At 43.5% G+C, this 13421-nt stretch overlaps 1 protein-coding gene across 2 annotated transcripts in view; it reads left to right on the top strand.

Moving 5' to 3' along the window:
- The window catches only part of CDK14 (cyclin dependent kinase 14), a 319176-nt gene extending 314695 nt beyond the window's left edge, over positions 1-4481 (top strand). For both annotated transcript variants that reach the window (XM_050890973.1, XM_050890975.1), the window contains one exon: positions 225-4481. The gene's annotated coding sequence lies outside the window, so the exon portion shown is untranslated. The remainder of the gene's footprint in view (positions 1-224) is intronic.
- The last annotated feature ends 8940 nt before the right edge of the window (positions 4482-13421 follow it).

Raw genomic sequence — 13421 nt, 5'->3', positions numbered from 1 at the left:
AATATGGATTAATATATCTCACTTAGGCAACCACCCTGAAAACATTGGTGATTTAAGTTCATTTTCTTCAGGTACCAGCTCTAAAAGTGCTTTGGAAGTCTGTCCTTTGCTCTGAGCTGGTGTCTTCATAACCGGTTTTGGACTAACCTATGTTTTACCAAGTAAAAAATCATTAAAAAATGCAATTCATGAGGCTTATTATAATGTATATTGTTTCCTTACAGGATTAAATTTACCAGTTTGGAGGAGGGAAACAAAAACCTAATGAGGAGGCCAACACCAGGAAGGAACCACGGCCTGTTTCCTTTCTTTCTCTGTGGTGGATTTCATTCAAAAGAAAATTGAAGCTGGCAAGACCCTGTTTTTTCCCTGCAATTTATTTAAAACCTTGCACGCATTTGGATACCTTGTGATTTCAGAGAACTATGTGAAGATTAAGCTTTTGCTTACTGATACATGGCATGTACTCTTTCAGTCTTTTGTGTTTGATTTTGTTTGATTTTCCACTGCAGCGCTGCATCTTTGTAAGGATTTTTATGCTTTCACCAGCAATGTCTTAAATACGTTAAGACAACACATTTGGTGTTCACACTTCTTCAGTAACAACTGTACAAAAAAAGCCAACGGTGGCATAAAGGACTGTGTGTTTTCTTTGAGAGTTGTGCATATTTTGCAACCAATGGGAAGACTATTTCTGCCAGAGCAAGCCCAACTTGTCTGATCGGCTGACAATTACAGCACCTTGCCACTATTCCTGAAGTGTTGTTGGGTTATTTCTTTTTTCATTATCTCCTCAGACTGTTCATATCCATTTAAAAAACATGGCAATAATTGCATGTTTACTTCAGTACTCTGAATTTGGTTACTCTGCTTAGGCTATGTAGCATGCCAGTTTTCAAAATAGGCCTGTGAGAAAGACAAAGCAAAAATGATGGGATGTACGCAGCTGACAGATATACAATGAATTCTTTATATTTTTATTCCCTTCAAGAATATTTCTTTCTTTTGTGGGTCTTGGCTAACATCTCTATGTTTTTCCTCACGCTATTTACCTTTTGGAATGTTTTCTTGAAAACAGAGATGATGAAACTGTTCCGTTTAATTCAAGGCAGATACTGAGGTACAGAAAAACTTTTGTTGAACAAGCCATTAAATCTAGCTGTGTTACTGTGCCACATACAAAGCAAAGTGGAGAATTTTCCTTATCCGAAACTGTTTGCTGTTCCACACCAAAGCACCTTTCAAGTTATTTTCCATAGGTATTCTGAGCTGATTGGAAGGCACTACCAGATACTGTGTCTTTAGATAGCTTTTCTGAATGAATCATTCAAATGCAAACTTTCCAAGAAACTAAATTGTGTGATTTTAGAAAAGGAAGCCCCTGCTACATTTTGCCTGGGGAGAACATTGTGTTCAGGGGCGTGATAAAACTGCCCTGACCATATACAATGCTTTGCATTCAGAGAGGGCAGGGTATGGTGCAAAAACCACTGTTGAGTTATAGTCCTGCTTGGACAGAAACACTTGCTAGGCAATATTATTCTACACATAAATTTGACATCCTTTGCTTGCTGGATGCATTGAATTACATTTTTAAGAAGTGTGGTAACACTTCGGTTAGCTTTCAGTGTTTAAAAGGAGGGGAAAAGGATTTGTGCTACTGCCATCTTATTAAACTCCAGCAGTGTTTAATAAGAAAAAAACACCCAACAAGGCAAATCCTTGAATGCGCAAGTAGCTACGAAAGGCCTCTTAAGGAACTAGGATACGAGTCTACACTTTCAAAGAGCTGAACTGTGGAAATATTCTCAATATTTGCACAGCCATTAAAAGACAATTTTCCCCAATGACATCTCTGTTTCAGGATCTGGTAAAAGCCATCTGAAAGCCACTTTCAGTCACAATCCTATTTAGAACTTACTGCAGTTTTTCCCCTGTGTTTATGTGGGGGAAAAAGTGACCACTGAACTTTTGAATTTATCACACACTGAAACTGCCTTAGACGTGGTTTGTTTGGGTTTCATGTTTCTTTTTTTTGTAAGAGAAAAGCCTTTTATACATTATCTTTGCTACTTAAATCGTGTGCAGTTTGATGATTAAAATTAGCTATTTTTAGAAAAAAAACTTGCTGCAAAAATCTGAAGAATTTTTGAAAATGTAACAAAGATTTCAATTAGGAATATAAGGGTAGTTTCATAGACGCTTCTACTTGGCAGCTTAAAGTGGGAGGCAAGCAATTACGCTGCTCAACTAAACATCTGAAGGTTTAATATAGAGAGTAATTCCCCAACAGTTCCCACAAGCCTAGCACATTACTATCCATAGTGACTCATGTACAGTGTTTGCTTAAGGTATGTATGTGTGTGTGTATGTGTATGTACACACACATGCACGTGAGATTATCTTCTCTGCCCCATTCCCACTTTTAAGCAACCACTGAAATAAAGTTGGTCCGAAAATCTTCAAACTCAATTGCCCGAAGGAAAGTGCATAAATATCTAGGTTCTTAAATAGTAACTTGATTTTCAGCAGTAGTGAGGTTATCTCAGCTACCGATCAGCTAAGGAGTGACCAGGATCTCTTACGTATGCATCCACTTCCCAGGTGCCCCGATTGCCTGCGGTGACTTGGGTTTGCTGCTCTCCCGCGGAGGCTCTGGGCCCTGGGGATGTTCTCCCAGCACCGAGGGGACCTGGGCTCAGCAAGCTGGTGCCGTTCGCGTGAGCACTGCAAATTATTCTTCTGGAACATCAGATCTGCTGGGAAACGCCAAGTTTTTTTGAGAAAGTAGAAGCTCCTTTGTCCAGGCAACTGACGGTACAGCCTTATTTCCCTCTTCTTCCTTCCAGCAGAGCCCTTACCTCCATGGTTAGCCTGATTGACACCCATCAGTTAGGACCCCCTGACAGCTAGCCCACCTCTCCAGCATCTTGCAGAAGTGGGGTTTTCACCACAGCTCTTCTCGGTGTTGCAGAATGGACTGTTTAAACCCCATCAGTGCTCTTGAGACAGCTTCAGCAAAGATCAGTAGTGTTATCCTCTTTTTCTCTCATCCTTCCCAAATCAGTTCCCCGCAGAATCTTCAAAGGGACAAGAAGAAGTAGCCTGGCCTTCCAGACGTGCTTTGAGTGCTGGAAATGTGGTGTTTCATGCCGTCAACAGTCAAAAGTTGGCTTAAGTGACCAGTAGTCTCTGGGGCACAGTCCTTGAGAAGCTGTGGGACTCACTCGGAGTTGATAGCCGGCAGCAACGTAACTTTCATTTTCCTGCCACTTGGCTGAGCCCCAGTAGATCCTTCCTGATGATACTGAGAGGATGTGGCTTTGCTGCGAGAGGGGAGAGCAGCCACAGGGCAGCAGGTGTAGTAGGCAGATAAAAGTGGGAGGGCATGTTCTAACTCTGTATGAGTTCTAATATTAAGTGAACGGGGAAGGGAAGATGGTGATAGAGATGGTTTGCACGATACAGAGATTCCTTACAAGTTCAAGTTCACAGAACCTGACTTTACAAGTCAACCAGCTGGAGATGGCTTAGTCCTCTCTCCTGCTGGGTTCAGATCAGCTCTAATGCACACCCAGCAGGCACCGCTCCAGTCGGGACACTCCAATAGTGCCAACATTACATTACTGTATGGTGTCCCGGATCGGTTGGGTCCTTTTAATTCTCACTATTGTTTTTAATCAGAACCATGGTTTAGGGTAAGTCGTCAGTACATGCAACACTGAAAATTCAACCTGCAGTACACAGAGGCACAGGGGTTTTTGCTTTCTCTTTGGTGCACAGGAGTTCTGCACGTCAGACTCCTGGGGAAAGAAGGTAGGATAATAAATTCCCTGTGGGCCGGTGGGTGACATACACCCCTGTGTGCTCTGTGTCAGTGCACGCAACCGAGTGTGTAGTCAATGCTCTGGTATGCCTATATACAAAATATTCATCTGTGAATATTATTGGGTTTGTAATCTTTGTTATATAAAACGTTTAGGCTGTACAGACTGGGGAGCAAAATGCAGACACCCCATATAAACAGAGTTACGTTGCATTACTGAGCATAACAATACTCTCCCCTACCAGCATTTAGGTGGAGTGACTGTATGTTACTGCCTTGCATTTTTCACATAAGCAAAAAATCTATAAGTAAAGGATGCACTAATAATTCCCATCCCCCAAAATGCATTTCAATGGTGCTGCATACAAAATCCCTGCTTGCCAGCTTCCACGTGGATTTTTGTATGGTGCACTAAGAGGTGTTCTTTTTTTAACAAATAAAAAGGGGAGGGCTGGTACATGAAAACAATGTTAATGTAATTAAATATATATATATATACTTCAGAAGAACAGCATAGTAAGCAGTACAGTAAAATAAATGTCGCATTATTTGTTACACCTTGTAATTTGTCTGTATTATGAAAGATGTAATGGTTTGTCAGCTGTAACTGTTGTTTTCTTGTAACATCATATTGAATAAAGTGTAGCAGAATCTCTCTTCTCTTTCATATATGTGATCTAGACCTAACCCAGGGAATACAGCCTTTCTTTTACTTTTTGTTCTCCAAAAAATGAACAAGGAAATGGTTGTAAACAACAGATTTTTAAGGAATGAAAAGTAATTAGAAGCAGGCAGGCGCTAGACAGTAATTAATTGAAAAGATTAGGCACTGATTCAGTCAAACACATGAGCTTAATCAAAACTACAAGGAGCGCTGACTACACAAGGCAAGGTTCTTCGCATTTCTGTCTGTAATAGTTAGTAAGTTAATTATTTGGTGTCTCTTTCCATTTTGTTATATGTGTGAGAAGGGACCTATTTACAGTACACTGGGATTTAATTGAAGTAGTAGAAGGGCCAGTTTTCTGGCAAAAAAAACCCAGGTCTGATTTAAATATATCATTGTATGGAGAATAAACTCTGGCTTATTGCAACTTCTCTTGAAATAAAAACCTGATAATTCTGGTGGAAAATCAGGCAAAACACACGCTATGCATTTTTCACAACTTTGATATGGGAGTGTGATTTATACGTGTTCATACTTGGTTATTTATCTCATTCAGTGAGTATGTGCTGCTTGGATTCTTAACCTGTTTATTTATTTGTGCATTATAGCATTAGATAGGCAAGTGCTCACTCACACTGAATATAATCAATATGTGCCTTCAGTATTTTCTCCTCCGTTCCATTGCTTCTAGCTTTTTTGGTACCAAAATCTTGCTAGGACCTATTTTTAGACAATGAAAGTTAAATCAATGCAGTTTGCACAGACTTGGTTAGAATATTTGACTGAAATGTCAGAATATGCTGTTTGAGCAAATGCAGGAGTCTATAGGAGTCTGTTGGGTTTAACATCATTTTGGTCTGGGATGGGGGATGGCTGGAGAGCAAGTACTTGTACTCTCTAGGCTGATGGGGAAGCCACTAGCCTCAAATATGGATAATGGAGGACCTAAATTCTAGTCTTGGCTCCAGCTGATGAGGAGTAATTGAAGATAAAATGGTCTTCCTTTGAGCTAGCACAATATAGGCTTGATTGTGGGTCTTCAGTATCCCAGGTTTTATCTGGTAGAATAATGTTCTGGCCCAGTCCTGATGGCAAAAATCTTCAGGAGAAGAATCCCTGCTTTTAAATCGAGAAAGTTGCTGCAACATGACATCAGCTGCACCCAGAGGGCATTGCACAAAAACAAACCGAGAAAACACGTGCATGTTCATCTATTTCTATTTTACCCCCAGTTCTCACTGGCTAGGGCAAAGTCAGGAAGGCGTTGCCTTTTCATAGTCTAGATGAATAATTTGTGCTTTCAGCTGAGTATCTGATTTGTTTGGTATTCCTGACTCACTACCTGTGTGGCAACTTTAACCTACAAATCTCTCAGATACAAATGAGGACCAAGAATTATTACCTAAAAAGGTTTGTATGTTTGAGCGCTGGGTACCAGGAAGCATATTCAGAGTGAGCTTTTAATTATGTAGTATAATCCTTAAAGCCGTCTCCTGACCCCCTTGGCTGCACTCCTAGCCTGTTTAGCCCCAAGGTTTTCTTCCTAAACTAGCCTGGCTGCTACAGCAAAGCAAGATATGCACTTAACTAGAATAGCAGCCACCCCTCCCCCGAGAAAAGAAAAACCAGAGGGAAGGTGTTGGAGCAACCTTGTGCCACTAGGTTAACACATACAGTTTCTCAATAATGCCTCTCCTTGTAAACCTTTGCAAAGTAAACCCTACAGCAGCGGAAGGGCTTGCTGCTACCAGTGGGGGGTGGTGTTACGGCCATTAGGTTTGAGAAGCTTATATAGCACATGGGTGAGGATAAAGGGATACAAATCAGAGAAAAAAACCTGAAGAGATTTAAAAAAAAAAAATCCAGGGCCAAGTATTTACTGTTCATTCCCCTTGCGAGTGGTGTTCTATATTGTCTGCAGTGAGTCATGCTGAGAGCGAGCCAGGCACAATAATAGCTGAGAGCAGTCCTGCAGCCCCTTCGTTATTGCCTGTGCTGGCTGATACTGAGTTGGGCGAAAGAAAGTGATTCCAAAAAATGTTCTTTTTTTTTTTTTCTTTTCTCCTCTTTCCCAAAGGGCCTGGTAGTGATTGTTGGGGCTGTACTACCTTGAAAGAACTGCTAAACTAAAATCAAACATATTTTTAAATTAATTTTCCAAGGACCGATATGGTGATTCACATAAAAGATGTTAACAGCTTTAAGTGCTATACAACAAGATACTGCAGTGTTATATACCCTAGTAAAGTCTTGAAGCCTAAGGAGATTTAAGATATCACAGAAACATTTCAACCTCACCTTTCAACTGGAATTAGGACTACAGCGCAGGTTTCAAAAGGGTAGGTGTTCATCTTACAATCCAGCTAATTATAATAGTTTGCCCCCAGCTTCCACCTGAGGAGCTCAGAGATACTCATGCATTAATGAAATGAGCTGTACACACAGCCCTGGGATATACCGTATACATGTAAAGATCCATATTTTGTAGAAGGAGAAAAAAAACCAACCCAGGCACAGATTCAGTTCTCTATTTTCAAAGCTTTGCATGGGCATAAGCACCCAAGAGAGTATTTCGCTTGGTGTTTGATGAAGACTCAGCATTCAAGATACTTTTTTAGAATAGTTTATCACAACAACAAAGTGTAACTTCTGTGTTCAAAACAAGTCATGTTTCACTGTACAGACAGATGGAAGATACCAATATAATACATGACAAAGTCTTGTGGTCTAACAGGACTGCAAAGAGTTGTTCGTTGACCAAATGCCCGGCATCATGTCAGTGTGGAGCGGGAGAAATTGCGTGTACCATCATGTCGGCTTCGCTGGGAAATACTGTAAACATGAACTGTCACTTGGCTGCATCAGAAGACACAGATATAACTGTCAAACTCTTCAGAGACCGTCTCAAGTATTCTTCTATAATCCCGATTTTTTTTCACAACACACAATACAGACAGCAAAGCAGAAGTGATTTTCTGCTTGGGAGGTAGTGCTCTACAGAAATAGCCCCTTTCATATAGGTGGTTAACATTTTATAGATACTTCTCTCCCAGCATGCTGTTCTGGCCCATTACATGTAATAAATGCAAACCACTATAGCCCTAACATGCCCTTTTTATGTCCATTGCTGGCTGCTACAAGTGCTCGTCTATCTGCTGAGCACTCGGAAAGCGGCCCAGCGCAGGGTATTTTGGAACACAACTGCCTCTTTGGTGGGGACATGAATCAGAGAAGAGCTGCACTTCTGGCCTCCCACATCCACTAGGTCCTCTCCAGAAACGCCTGTTTGCATCTGGGCAACGTCCGTGTTTTCACTGCCGGCTGTTTAGCTTGCACTCGTGCATGCGGAGTGACTAATCTGGAATAGCAGGATCCTTTAATTTTGGGAGCAGCTCCATTAGTGGTCAGAGGTACCCCGCTCTTCTGCCAGTCCAGAGACAGCAGCGAGTGAGCTCTGTTTGGCAGAGCGAAGTTTCGCTGCTCCGTAGCTCCAGCCGCTCTTCTGACCTCTGCTCAAACACAACATCTGTTGGTGCAGCAGGACTGGAGGTGGAGGAAGCAGGAGAGAGGGCACGAGACAGAGACGTGTGTGCGGTCTGGGGGCAAGGCCATGAACCTGCCAGTGGTTAGGAGTTGGTCACGGGCAAGCTCCCTTGTTTTAGAAATCTCCTGAATGTTCACTCTACCACTAGCTGGGCCTTTCTTTTATAACCCCTACATGAGAAAGGGACATTTGGATATCGTCCCAAACCCTTTCCCCAAGCAATTGTAATTTAGATTTAGGACAACCGATTGATCAAAGGAAAGGGGAGAGTCTCAGAGGGTTTCGGATGAGCCCTTACAAGTCCCTAAATATGAGGAAGTGTGCTATACACTCACCGCCTGTAATAACACGGAGCTTTGAACACCCCGGTGTGCTTCTGCAGTGTTAGCCAGCGGGGTTTCCTATGCCAGTGCTGCTGAAGTAAACAATACCCAGTTTTTGGGAGAGGAGGCTTGTGACAAACCCCAGTTTGGCAGCAGTGCCAGGTGGGCTGGAGGAGATGCCACCTTAACCAGGGAAAGAAAGGAGCCGGGGCCTGGAAATGACATCAGCTCTTACTGGAGGCCTGATGACAAACTGGAGCTACAGTGGCTTTGCCCCTGCCATCAGGACTCTCGGCTGCTCCTTATTAGCGCTGTGTCAGTCGCTGTGCATAAATCAAAACATTGGTGGCTCACTCGGTATTCTCTCACCCCCTCCGCCTGACAGGACTGTGCCAGGTATACAGTAACTTTATGGCGAGAAACCCGCAGTGCCCTTCAAAACACTGAGCCGGGTGAAGTCCCACACCTGCGACGCGGGCTGCTCAGCTCGCTTCGCACCAAAATATTTTGACTGCAGGAATCTGTCTGGTAGGAGAACGTGCCAGGAATGAACAAGGAACACATTTACGTTTGCTGGCCTTGCTGAACACCACTTCAGATGCCCCGTTTTGCACAAACGTGCATTTCTCAGCAGCTCCGCTGGCACAGGCCCAGAGGTGCGGGTGCCGCATCTCTGCGGAGGGGCCACCGGCACGACGGTTCACGCAGCACGTGAAGGAGGGCCGATGGGAAAGAAGGGCCCTGAAACCGCAGCGCCGTTCCAGGGCAGTCCCACAGAAAATGGACGCCCTGCTGCGCCAGAGGACAGCGTTACTACTAACATCAAGGCCCTCCCAGCGTGCCGGCTTCCCGGTAGCTGAAGTGAACGGCGGGGCGGCTCCCCGAGACGCCTGCGGGCAGGGCGGCGCCGCCGCCGCTCGCCAGGGGGCGCCATGGGCCGGGGCCGCCCGCGCAGGGCGCGCTGCCCGCGGGCGCGGCCGCCTGGGGCGGGAAAGGGCCGGGGCCGGGGCCGGGGCCGGGCGGGGTCTGTCCTTGCTGTGAAAGCGGGAACTCTGGCGCCAACGTGAGGGAAAAATAACACCGGAGTATCCGGTGCGGAGCGGGAGGAGGAGGAGGAGGAGCTTTAAATCCAGAGTTAGTCAGGGTGCGGCCTGCCGCTGGGCTTGGCACGGTGGAGGAACTGTGTTGCTGTGAAATTCGGGGTTTTGGTAGGTTCTAAGCCTTTCCCTGAATTTTTTCGAACGTTTTACGAAATGCCGCTGTGAATGGAGGTTCTCTTTCCCTGAGCCGTGGCTCCAAACTGGCATCGGGCGCACAGCATTGTGGGCAGAGTGGATGCTGGATGTCAGTTGCTGGGACAAGCTAGACCCCTCGCTCCTCTCATGGCATCCTCTTTCCCAGAGCGCGTCTTTGAGGTGTCCCGAACTGCGAGTACAGCCTGGCTGTCAACACCTGCAGCTGCAAGCCGGCATCCTGCCGTTCTGCTGATGGCTACGGGGGACCCCCAACCTCTCCTCTTTTCCACATCCATCGAAATACTGTCTCCTGCCACATTTTCCACCAACTCAACAGGTTTGAAGGCACTTTGCTACGACCCATCAGTTCATCTGCAACACCTTCAGTCCTGTTTACTGTATTGTCTTAGATCCCTAATCTGCCCTCCAATACATCCATGCAGCAGCCAGTGCAGTAGCAGGGGTTTGTGCTGGTGTGTGAATAGCTGAAGATGGAATTGGACTTCATGCCATCTGTAAAACACAGTATGAAACTCACACTTGCCCCAGACCCTGATCTTTTATTAATTTCTTCCATACAGAGAAGAAAAAAATTGCAACCAAGTTCTTTTAAAGATATCTCTTGAGCCCAAGTTAGAGAAATGGCCTTAGGTGGATTTTTCTTTTTTTTTAACTTGGACATTTACTACAAAGAGAGAAAGAAAAGGTGCTGTTTAATCTCTCTTCTCATGTGATCCTCAGTCTCTACCTGGTTTATTTTCCCCACATACGATCTCCTTTGTTCTCTGGTAGCAGTCACCTAAACAAGTGATTAACAGATGAAGGATCAGCCTGCAACGCTCCTAGCTGCAGGATGTGATGCAGGGAAAAAATGAAGAAATCCACACTGGATATTTTTCTGACATGCCTCCCAGTACTACATTGTCCCAACAGAGAAATCGGTGTTGTAGCAGTGCACACACTTTTTTCTTTTGAGGTGTCCCCCAGCACTTCCCCAAATCTCCCAGGCCTCCCTGCTCCTTCTTTCAATTAAATTGCTTTTCTTAACTTAATTTGGGACTGTTTAATTAGAGCTGGTTGGAAGTTTTTCCCAACAAAGCAAGGTTATTCAGCAGCTTTGAAAACCACTGATTTATCAGGAGAGAAAGACTTATCTTTCAATTAACTTCCTTCACCTGTGGGTTGCCAGGAGCTCAGGTTTCTCAGCTCAGTGACAGGTTTCCATTTGAATGACTGTGGGGCTGGAGACCTCAGGGATTCTTGTCTCTTCGAGGCAGAGCTGGGAGCCAATGCGATCTTCCAGTGTGTGCTGCTATGGGGCAGTGCAGATGCCAGAAATTGGTATGACTATTTTGGTTTCAGACACCATGGGCTTATGTCATGAAACTGTCCAAACTGCTATCCCCAGATATTTCAGTATTTCACAGTTTTGACGCAGTATTTCAACTCCACGAACACGCTCATGGTTTTGCTTTTAGTTTGGAATGAAGGGTTTCTAGAAAACATTTGCCCATGAAAGAATGAATTACTGATCATCATCAGCAATGAAACCTGCCAAAAGGGGATAACAAGCTTCACTGGCTGGACGAGACACTGGGTAAATTCAGACTACAACTAAGATGTATTCTTTCTAAAGAAAATAATGACTTAATAGACCATCTTACCACTTATGCAGGAGAGGTCTGGTTTTAATCCAGTTTGAAATCAGTTGCAATCCTGGCAATCCTGAAGTAAATGAATTTTTTTTTTTGCATTGATTTCAGTAGCATTAGGACTTTATCTGAGATGGCTTGCTAAGATAGACACTGCAGTTTAAACACAAATTGGAGTTGAGGCTAGATTCCACTTTGTGAATGTGGATGGCTTATGCAAGCAGGAAGTCAACCTTGATAGTGCTATAATTTGTTAATTATGTAAGAGGTTGCAATGGCTATGTGGTTTATTGGTGGAGAAATTTACATTTTGTCCTGTTTTAACATATTTGCAGATGTTACTGGTACCACTGCTTCACAGTCCTCTTTTTTACCTTTAGGTGATGACAGGTTTTTTGTCTGCTATGAATACAGATATATGTATTTCTGGGAAAAAGAAATGTGATTGTCTAAGCGATGCGGTTCAGAAAAAGGAAGCCAAACTCTTCCTTATGCCCAGTATTACATCATTTGAAACAGCACACTATCTCAAGATCTTCTGAGGACAGAAACTGCATCATAGTGGAAAGATTGAAGTTTTAATTTCCAATAGCATAAAGGTCCCATTTGCAGTCTTGGAAAAATCAACAGTTATTAGGCTTAAAACCTATTCTGGTTACAGCGGTAAATGCTATCTATTGAAGCCTCAGTACACAAGGAAAAAATGCCATCTGCAGAAGGACATTATTTAATAAAAATATATCTCCATTCTGTTAATTGTTCCTCTAAGAAACCTTTCATTGAAAAGACATCGAAGTAGGACATAGAAGTTAAAGTGACGTAATTCACATTTTATTTTGTTTGTACTCAAAACTGGTTGCAACCTTTGCTTTCTGCTGTGATTTGTCTCTAATCAGCATTCCCACTGTTCTGAAAAATTGATTTGAATTCTAAGTTGATACAGGAGATGCATATAAACAGATCTCACCTCCCCTCCTGTGAGGGCAATTTATGCAAAATAAGTTTAGGGGCTCTGGGATTTAAAGTTTACTGACTTTTGTCTGTGGGAACTGGAGTGCCACTGTGCACATCGTGAACATTGTCTGCAAATTACCTGCCTTAAGGGGGATTGTTAGCACATGAATCAAAAGTGGCTGACTAATGTAGAACATCTCAAACCAAAGGATTAGACAATAGCTCAGATGCACCAAGATGCATTTTAAATCAGCTGAAGTTAAATTAGGTGCTTTTTAGTCTAATACTGCTCTTAAGTATAATGTTGAGCAATGACTGTGAAAATAGGAAGCTCTGGGTACCCTCATTTTGCTACAGAGAAGATGCCATCTCTTTATTTTCCATTTAAAAGGAGACTGCTGCCTTTACCTGTGGTAATGGTGCTTGCTCAGTCGTATGTGCTTCATTCATAAAGGAAGAGCACTGTATTCCTCCGTGCCACAAAGTCCATAGCAATTCTCCTTTGATTATGTGCGTAACACTCTGGGGAATGCGACGATTATGCACACATTTTCCTGTATTTTTATATTGAAAAAGAAGAGATTTTTCAGATGCTCCAGAGTTACTTCCTGCTCCTACTAAGAAACCTTTGCAGTGGCAGCCTCAGTGTGATGTTCATCCTTGAGAATCCTGCTACAAAGACACCTATGCTTGAGCCCAGCTCTGAGAGTCTGGGACGTGGGATCTTGCAAACACCATGTCTCATCACTTCCACACTTTCAGGGAAAGTTTAAAGCGTCAGTGGGCTAAACGCTATTCTGCTTGGTGACAAATGGAGAAGACTGATTTCATCCGGTCTAAGGAAAAAAACAGGCAGGTCTGCAGGGTGCCTCCTGCTGTGGCCTCACCTGGCACACGGATCTGCTCCGTTTGCTGAAGTCTCTCTTTGGGTGTAAAGATGATGCGTGGCCTAACATGCTGTCTCCCTCCATCTCCAAACCAGACACCATGGGAGTCTGAGACAGACAAAATTCATTGGTTTGGGCCAATTCTGATGCTACTGAAATGGGACCTTAATTCAGTGGGATCAGAATTTGGCCCTTACGCAGTGAAGGTGCAGTGTTTACTGTGAAGAGGGTTTCTTTATAACTTTCTAAAGAGTGTAGAAAAAGCAAACTACTGCTGGACAGAGTAAGTATATAAGGTGTATAGTGGTGAGTATCCCTGCCTGTCACACAGGA

Source organism: Gymnogyps californianus, chromosome 2 (assembly GCF_018139145.2).
Source record: "Gymnogyps californianus isolate 813 chromosome 2, ASM1813914v2, whole genome shotgun sequence".
NCBI classification, from domain to species: domain Eukaryota; kingdom Metazoa; phylum Chordata; class Aves; order Accipitriformes; family Cathartidae; genus Gymnogyps; species Gymnogyps californianus.
Note: the sequence above shows the minus strand (reverse complement) of the source record. Positions and strands in the feature narration are given on the sequence as shown.